This window comes from Ornithodoros turicata, chromosome 3, assembly GCF_037126465.1.
Source record: "Ornithodoros turicata isolate Travis chromosome 3, ASM3712646v1, whole genome shotgun sequence".
Taxonomy (NCBI): Eukaryota; Metazoa; Arthropoda; class Arachnida; order Ixodida; family Argasidae; genus Ornithodoros; species Ornithodoros turicata.
Genome location: NC_088203.1, coordinates 32,541,822 through 32,551,784, shown reverse-complemented (window position 1 = coordinate 32,551,784; position 9,963 = coordinate 32,541,822). Strand labels below are relative to the sequence as shown.

General features: G+C 45.7%; 1 long non-coding RNA gene across 1 annotated transcript; it reads right to left on the bottom strand.

Moving 5' to 3' along the window:
- Positions 1-4,517: 4,517 nt before the first annotated feature.
- LOC135390163 (uncharacterized) lies at positions 4,518-7,600 on the bottom strand. Its single transcript, XR_010421742.1, has 3 exons — positions 7,454-7,600; positions 6,439-6,623; positions 4,518-4,985 (listed from the first exon to the last, which is right to left on the bottom strand). It is a non-coding gene; the product is annotated as an uncharacterized LOC135390163 (long non-coding RNA).
- Between the last annotated feature and the right edge of the window lie 2,363 nt (positions 7,601-9,963).

Below are 9,963 nucleotides of genomic sequence, written 5' to 3'. Positions count from 1 at the left end.
GTGGACCGACAGTTCCAGTCTTTTATTAAAAAGCGGCTTTAACTCTGGCGGCACTTCTCATGGCCATCCTGACAACGTCAAGTCCCGAACACCTCTCAAAACACTATCTCTGTCTGTCGCCCTTTGTACCTCACGAGCACGGAATATTTCTTAATGGTGAGAAAATACATGATATCTTCTACCTCCTCAGTCGTATCTGGCAGAGGAAGGCGTGAAATCCCGTCGGCGTTACATAGGGTTGAACCCTTTTTGTACGTATTTCTGTGGCGGAAATTCGCGAGGAAAGTGAGCCACCTATGGACGCGACTCACCGCGACACAAATTGAGTGCTTGTGAGGATCAAAGAGCGAAGACAACGGTTGGTGATCAGTAACGATCTCAAATTCACGTCTCAGCAAATATTTTTCAAACTTTTTAATACCAAAAATAATTGCGAGAGCCTCTTTCTCTAAATGAGCATAATTCCGTTCACATGTTGTCAATGTCCGTGAAGCATACGCGACGGGTCTTTCTTCCCTATGGTCGACTTGCGACAGAACGGCTCCAAGGCCATGACAAGAAGCACCACATAGTAGACCGATCTCCTTCTTGGGATCGAACAACGCTAACAGTTGGTTACTTGACAACAACGCTTTACACTTCATGAATGCCTGACGACATTCTGCTGTCCATTTTCATTTGTTATTTTTGCGCAATAACTTATACAGTGGCTCAAGGACAGTGGCCAAGTTCGGCAAGAACTTTGCATAAAAATTTACAAGACCCACAAAGGCTCGAACTTCCGTTACGCAGGTGGGTTCTGGGGCACTCATGATAGCGTCGACCCCTTTTGGAGCAGGATGCAATCCGAATTCATCAAGAACAAAGCCCAAGTACTCAATCTGAGACTGAAAAAACTGACATTTTTCCAGATTTACTTCGATGGCGTGTGCCTCGAGCCTTTGGAGGGCTTGTTCAACTGCTTTACCATACTCCTCCTCCATAGCACTCCTTTACGTTTTTACTACTGATCATCACATCGTCAATGTAACAGGCACATCCAGAGATACCCTTCAAGACCTGGTCCATGACCGTCTGAAACATTGCGGGCGCGCTCGTAACCCCGTAGGGCAACCATCGAAAGCGAAACAGCCCTAAATGCGTGTTCACCGTACACAGCTCCTGTGAGCTGTCATCAAGTTCTAATTCGTAATACGCTCTCGACAAGTCTAGCACTGTAAAGCATTTTCCTCCCGTTAATCTCGAAAATATGTCTTCCGGCAACGGCAATGGGTAGTGGTCTATCTTACTGACTGGGTTGATCGTGACGCGATAATCAGCACAAAGACTCACCGAGTTTCCTTCATTTTTAGGCACGATCACGAGGGGCGTTGCCCACTTGCTGTTTTTCACGCGATACACAATTCCACTGTTTTCAAGGTTACGCCACTCGTCTTCAACCTTTTCTCTTAAGGCGTATAGAACAGGCCTCGATTTACAGTCGACAGGGTTTACATCATTCTCAAGCAGTGATTTCCCCAGAAATTCACTTCTGGGGGGGTGCCGAGCTTTCAAGGGAGGGGGGTACGCTTGGTGAAGGTTCCACTTGCGGAATTCTTCTTAGACACAGAAACAATCGTGGCACAATACTGACATATCTCGACAGCTTCCCGTTTTATTTGTACATGTTATTACGTTAGAAGACAGTACATTAGAAATACAGATTTATTATGAGCGGCATTTTAACATTCAGATGCATAATCACACGACCGACAAAGAAAACAGACTAGCGCCTTGTGTCACGAAGCTCAATGAATACCTAGCAACCAACGGTGAAAACCTTAGACGAAAAAAGCAGAATACCTCGCTCGATTGAGTTGGGCGCAAATGGTTCTGGATGATCCACATTGAGTTTGCTTTCCCGCACGCATTTTTGCTCGTATATGCGCGCAATATATGCATTGAACAGTCACTTTCAAATCATTTTGGACAAATGCATGGTACGGTCATCTGCATGTCTGTGGTCCTACAGACCAAGTTTGACAGTACAGGATGTAATTCGCTGCGCCGAACTCATACCAGAACATGTTGGTGGCCAGCTGGTTGGGGTCACCTGAGAAATTTCAGGGGGGGGGTTGCAAAAATGCAGGGAGGGTGTACACCCCCCCTGGGGGGGGGTGTAGGGAAATCCCTGTTCTCAAGTACGATGCTACCTTTGAACCCTTTTATGGTTCCGTAACCAGGCTCAAACACACTCTTGTGCTTTTCTTCTAAGTTTTCTACATTCCCAACGTTTCCTGCACTCATTTTATTACAGGTGAACAAGTTTAGCCAGTCTAACTTTATTCTGCCCAGCAAATCTCTCCCAAACAAAGGTGGCATCCGTGCACCCTGGCAGTTCTCTACTAAAATCAATGGCAAAGGAAGGACTTGTTCTTTGTACTTCACATTAACATCTACCACGCCTCGTACAGGAACAGCAGTGCCGTCGTACGTATTCAATCGAAATTTCCGTTTCCGGCATTTCTCTACCTTGTTAAAAAGGTGCTTATATTCGTCTACCGATACCGCTGATCCTGTATCCAATTCCATTTCAACATGTTTTTCATTCACTTGAACCCTGACCTTGTAGTCATTACAACCGTTTCCAATGGTGTAGAGCGTGTACAGTTCCATATCGCTCTCACACTCATGACCAGTGTCTACTTTTCTTACTGGCTTAGATTTAGGATTGTTCCCTTTCTCACGAGGAGTTGTTCTACACATTTTTGCAATGTGACCTTTTTTCGAACAATTATAACAAAGGCTTTGCTTAAAGGGACACTCACTAGCTTTGTGCAGTCTGCCACAACGATAACACTTTTGAGAAACTGAGTCTCCCACAGTCAGAGACTTGGTTTTACCTTTCCTCTGTGAAGGTCTTTGGTCCTTCCAAAGTACGCTTTCTCCTCCCTCGGCGTCTTTCGTCGTCCCAGGCACGTTATGCATCTCACGTGTTTGCCGTTCTGCGGTGTTTGCATTACAGTCTGCGGCTGCCATACTGAAGGCAACTTGGCACACCTTGTCAAATGTGGCCTCGTTGTCATCTAGGGCTAGAAGGCGACATCGGATACTGTCACTGCTCACTACAGCTATAAATCGGCACCGAAGAGCCTCTTTTTGGAAGGCGCCGAAATTGCAGGGTATGGCAGTAATTTTTTCCTCGATTTTTGTGTTTCTAATCTAATCGCACTAAAGCGAACTCGCCACACCTGTCCCTTGGGACTTTTTCGAAACTGTAGTGTCGTTTTACTCCTTGTTCATCGCTCATAATAACGCCAAATATCGACGCGAATTAGTGGAATTATTTCTGTGCAATTCGATATAATGCATGGCAAGAACAGAAGACGCATGTTGAGAGCATTCCGGAATCCTTCATTTGATAAAAGATTGGCGCCGTGCGGCCAAACCGCCAAATAAACTAGTAGGAATGAGCGAGGCCCGTAACCATGTTCTCGCATGCCCACGATGGACATGGAAGGCTATTTTGATTCCACTATCAACGCCGTCGAGCATAGGCGCCGAGTTTTCATCTTGCCGGTGGGGGGCGCAGCGGGCTTCCGTCCAAGAGCGAACGCAAAGTGTGTGTGTGGGGGGGGGGGGGTACAAGAGCACAATTTCCCCGATGCCCTTATCCATGTTACGCTCGCATATACGGTACCGTCGGGACATCACCGGACCTCCCTCTTGCCGGCCGACTTTTACGCCTTTATTTTTACCGTGCGCGGTATCTACTGCGCAGCAAAATTTTCTTGGATACGTTTTCTAGTATTTTTATTACGCGCTTTGAGTACACTCATTCCAAAGCTCGCAGTGATCTGTGTCTCATTGACATGGGCCAGAAAGAATAGATGTAATTGTTGTAGGTAGGTCGCAGTAACTGATCCTAGAAAGACTAGAGACTGTTCTATGTGCGTCGCGCAATTTTTATTCGATTTGTACACTGAAACCTATCGCATGGAGGAAGCTTTGAGCATCCAACGTATTGGGTAAAATTTTCTGCTTGCGCTTCCGTCTTCTTGTTCACAGCCTTGGAACGCATGGAGGCGTTTCGGAGAGGGCATGACGAAGTTTATCAAGTCTATAATGACGCCCACGAAGTCACGACACATGTCCTATCACTGGCTTATGTCCTGAAGCACTAAGTTAGTAACTTGCGCCACATTGTGCACGTACATCGGTCGAGGCTCTTCTTGTTGTACCACAGCTTTCCACTGTACTGCCCTTTCATGTTTGCCACGCCGTGATAGCACTGTCCACGACACTTGTCAATATATAGGAGATTGAATCGGCGTAGAATATATTTTAAGATTGCGAAGAGGGTTGTCGCTGTGGTGTCCGCTGTACTAAGAAAACCTCAGAACAACTCCTCAACTTCGTTCGTTTGCACTATTCGGAAGCATATTGACACTTGTTCCCTCACGGATACGTCTGTCGTCTCATCCATGATCACGGCACAATGACGGATTCATCTGCACTTTTGACGGGCACTTCACGGATTTCATCTGTCAGGAAACGTAGTACATCTTGAGCCATTATTTCCTACTCTTCGTTGAAAATGTCGTGCGAAATCCACTCGAATTTCGTGCGGCGGAGCCATGACTTCACCTCCAGTATGTAATTTGCTCAAAGAGCTGTTGCAGATTGCTTTCTTTGTCATCATCGTCAGATATTGCCAACCCCTGGCAAGCTAGATATTGCAGAGACGATATTCGTTACAAGTGCTTTTGTTGCCGCTTTCATGTCGCTCTTCCTCCCTTGTACGCAGGCCGACACGAGGCTCCCTGTTTCACAACTGTTAAAAGCATTCAATGCAACCCTGTGGAAATTTATCACTCTACGTGCCTGAAATCTCTTGAGAGCTTTCTTCCTGTTGATGAACTCATTTTCCACAAAAGTCCGTTTAGAATCCTTGTCTCTTCAAGCGTTCAAAAGAGGTACGTTCATCTCCGAAGCAGCACGACAAGCTGCACAAACCCCTTTTATTGGCGATATCACATGACAGCCACTGGAGTCTCCATGTGATAGTCTCACAAGAGTCTCCCAGTTTGTTCGTTCCAAGATTTCTTCAGGCATATGGGCGTTGTCACTGCCCAACAATCTAGTTCCTCCTAACTTGCTCCTTAATGTATATTATGCTCTAGTATACTGCTACATTTTTTATAACCTTAACGTATATGGTGCAACATGCAAAACAAGCGTACACCCCATTCTCGTTATACAGAAGCGTGCTCTTCGCATAATGTCAATTTACCCCCTCGACTCAGTGTCGTTGGCATTCTCGCTGCTAAATTAGTAGACATATATAGGTTACTAGTTATAGTGACTGACACCCGTGTGCAGGCTACACACCAAGGGCCCTGGACACCATTGAATTGCAATTAATTTGTAAGTAGGTCCCCCCACAGTAATGGGGACCATCCAGCGAGTCACCACAGTAATTGGGGATCATTTAACACGTGTCCAGAACACTCTGTGTGTTGCCGGCAACTAGGGACCATAAAAAAGAAAAATAGATAGAAATAGAGTGGAGAGAAACAATTCATTGGAAAATGCCAGCTCGAAGGTGGTGGTGGTGATGATAGGGCTTGCCGTTGTCGGCCTCACGTATGTGGGCAACGTCACGACTCACGCCCTGGGGGAATGTGCGTCCTGGGCCGACTTCTAAGGGAACTGTGCCGACATATGTCTGAAAGCGTCTGAGGAAAACCCAGGAAAAACCCCCAGCTCGAAGAAATCTCTCTAGAACGGGCGGCTGACCAATGACCGCCATCTTGCTCATTTGCGCCTGATAGTTGCAGAGATCAACAGCAGGTGACTACCTCGTAGTTGCAAGGCAGGACATGGCGTCACTTCCCCCCCCCCCCGTTGCGATTTGCGTGGACGACCGAAAAAATGAGAAAATACTAGGGTCGGGGTCCTAAACAACCGCTGGGTCCACTCAACCACCAGGATCCCCCTTTCCGCAGACACAGGACATTCACGCACAGCTATACTTGGGGGTCAACTCTCCCACGGCGCCCCTACTGCAATTGCGGGAGAGGGCTACTGCGGCAACACTGTCGAGCGATAGGGGCGCCCCTTCACGACGCCGGGGAGCATCTAGGAATGAAACATCTGAGTCTGAGCATTTGTAGATGGTGAAAGCTTAAAAAGCTACGGTAGCTACCTGGCGATTGGTATGCAGTGAAATAAGAAGCAGCTAGGATGTGTGTGTGGTGGGGGCACACCAGGCACAAAACGGACGTGTTTGATTTCAAGGGCAATTATCGAATTTGCCCATTTCTGGACCATCATCTTAGCTTATGGTGAGAAGGATTTGCGCACCTTAATTGATTGCAACCTGTTTTCCAAATGTGTAGAACTAATCTTTTTCAGCCCTTTTCGATTGGATAGACCGCATGAGATTGGTTGCCTCACCAACTATCGGTGTATTCATCTTTTTCCGCCTTGGAAAGGCAATATTCTTTTTTGGAGGCTCAAAATTTTGGAGAAGCGTTGATTTTGATGATGTACTTTTACATCGTTTTCTGGTTCTTGACTTTGTTGTTCCTGTTCCTGGTCACCATTTCGGCCGACGTGGCCGTCTGGGGCTTGCGTGTATCCTGAAAGAATATTATATTTGATTACTTCCGCTGTGTTATTTACTCATCAAATCTCGCACATATTTTTAACTACGCGCACAATATCATTTTTAGTGTTGTTCGTAATGATCGAAATATACTACATTAATTAACCGCATTAATACCATACAGTATTAATACAGCGTTAATACTATACAGTATTAACGCTGGGTGCCAGGGTAGAATATCCGATGGAGCTGTCTCGACGAAATACATATCAAGGTTTATCTTGAAGAAACTAACTACACCTCTCTTCACACCACGTCCGTTAGCGGGAAGAAGCATAGCAGTTCCATATGTTTTTGCCTCTTAGAACGCTTTTCTGCTGTCAATGAACGTGGTGAAACCATCCCCAGGGCTTAAAAAATGTTCTGAGCACATACTTTTTAACACCCGGTTGAGTAGCCCGTAGTGTTTCAGAAAAGTATTTTGACATTTTATCTGCTGTTTTCCGTAGAATTCGCACAAGGATGCTCCTGGAACCACCAACAGCAAGTATAGTAGCTCTGGCTCTTGTTCAACTGTACAATTTCTTGCCGAGAAACACATCTAGAGCTCTCTAGAATCCTCCCGGAATGGTTGACGTTGAATCGTCGAATACCATGGCTTTGTAAACGAAATGCCAGAAGGAGCGCGACAGCAGCGTAAAATGTGAGAAACGAATTAGCAGAATACTTAATGAATGAATGATGAAACTAATGTTTCATCGGAAAGATAATTGCATTTTGAATATATCATATAAGTTAGGTGCCCTGTATGCGTGCATTATTTTCGAAACTTTAAATATAGTGATATGCGAAAATCAATCTTACCTCGGTGTCTACTGTCGGTGCAGTCTTATTCCGGTCCTTGAGAAATAACATACCGCTGTATGCGAAGCATTTGCTCTTATAAGCGCCCCGGTCGACGCATGCACCATACTTGGCTGACCCCTCTTCTTTCTTCAACTTCCGCGAGAAATGGCTCATGAGGTATCATACTTTTTTCAGATTTCATCCTTGTCCATTCCCAAAGAGGCGCATATTTCAACTTTTCAAACATGACATCGTGACGATTATTCCTGTTTTTGTAATCAGTCAGCCTGCTGTTCCAAAGCCGGACGCTCGATGTACAAACGAACCTACTTCACCATTTTCAACTCAGTTCCCTTCATATTTCAAATTACATTAATCAATGAATGAGGCACTCGCCGAGATCTACAAAATTCAATGTCGATCTAGCGGTAAATGCGAGAAATTCGATAACATTAAGCACTTTTACCAGTCCATACTTGACGGGCATCCACTTCCAGTCTGAACCCAAGTTCTGGCCTAAACTCGACTTCCGGTTGGTCACTTCCCGTCTATAGTTGACTTCCCGTATCCAGGTCTGATCCAACACGGCTTCCGGTACTCCACTTCCGGTCTAACCTGACTTCCGGTTGTCCACCTCCGGTCTATACTTAACTTCCGGTTGGACACTTTCGATTACTATATGTAAGTCCATTTAATTAACCTTTAATTAACCTCATTTACCTTCAATTACACTGTCATTACCCTTTATTTACCTCAGGTAACCACAGGTTACCTGAGGTAATCTTGAATTTCATTTAATGCCGAGTAGGACACAATATTGGGCCCATATTGACTGGACATTGGCGATACCGGTGCAATATAGGACCCGTTTTGCCAGGATTTCCCCCAAATTGGCTCAAACTTGGCTCAAGTGTTAACCAGTATGGGGAAAATGACGGCAATATGAACCCCATATTGCCATTGTCAAGTTTGAGCCAATATAGGAATGAAATATCGGCAATATGGCCCCATATTGCCCATGTGAACCCCATATTGACTGAAAATTCAGAAAATGGCAGCTACCCGTATTGGCACTTCTACCAAGTGTCCAAACAAAACCGCAAACTTGAACGTTGAAGCGTGTGAAATGCCCAACAAAATACGTCGTTACATCCACTTCCCACACACGATACACATTGTCTGAAACAGTCAACATATCTGGCGATCTCAATGTAACATCCACAGTAACTCAATAACTCAACTTTCCACTTGCTGCAAACAGCCGCCATCATGCTTTGCGATGTCAGTCGGCCGAACCGACTGAGAGGGTGGTCGTTTGATCATACCTTGAGCAATGTCTACTAGAGGCGTCCCACAACTAATGCGCATGCGCAACGCTCGGATCGGACGTTTTATTCGCGCTAAAATGTCGCTCGTTTCTCGAATAACAGCGGAAGCGGCAGGTCAAGCAAACAACATAATGTTTGATGGGAAGATATATCTGTTCTGTGCCAGAAATCATGGAATGAGCATGTTCAGCCAGAAATCATGAAATCAGCACACGAAATGCACTCTGCAGACACATTAGGGGGTATCAGAAGGCCGCAAACGCTCTACGAAAACGACACAACAAAAATAAACTGTAAAACCAAAGACCAACAACATGATGTCAACTCCTTCAAAGGAATCACATGTTCGGCATATCATTTTTAAGGAACCGCTATAGTAAAGCCCTTCCAATCTGCTAAATCCGCGCCCGCTAAAATATCTGAAAAGGCCCCAATCCACTGATGCTACGGCTTCACCGGTGAACAAAAGTGTGTTAAAGAATTCTGTCGCATTTTGTCTTACAAACAAACAAAACAGTCCAGTCGAAATGAGAACGAAGAGAAAGACTCATTCAGGAAGAAGAAGCAGCAGCCTCATAAACGACGATGTTTCTTTGAAGTGTCGCGAGGTGCCAGCGTCACGACGTACTCGCATATAGGTGCAGTACCGCGTCTTTGTTCCGACCACGGCACGGCATATGTCCGACCACGGCAAGCGATTTCATGATCACCAGTACCACGCAGCCGAGAACGCCAAGTCATGCTAGTTATCCCTGCTCTCAAAACCACTGTAAAGCCTACGAAGCTGCGTACAACACAAGATGATCGATACAAGGGTGACCACACAGAGACGCCGATGAGACGTTGAGAACTTGTTTAGGGGATATTTGCGTTGATCTTGGTTCGGTTTGCCGTCACGTATAGATATTTTATACATGCACTGACCTCCGACACGAGATTAAATACAAGAATAGTACGTCTATGTATGGAGGCAGCAACAAAAATGAACTTTGATGCAATTCGAAAGAACCGCGTCTTTGGTACACCCTTCCACGTAGCCGGACATTGCGACACGAAGCGGTTTGATCACCACGCACCCCTCTTTAGTCAGACTGCTATCTCCCATCAGACCTTCTTCACGAAGCCTCAAGCACCTAACTACCGTCATGCACCTCGATATCAGTGCGGCTACTCGCCTCTTCATGCGCGACGATGCTGCAC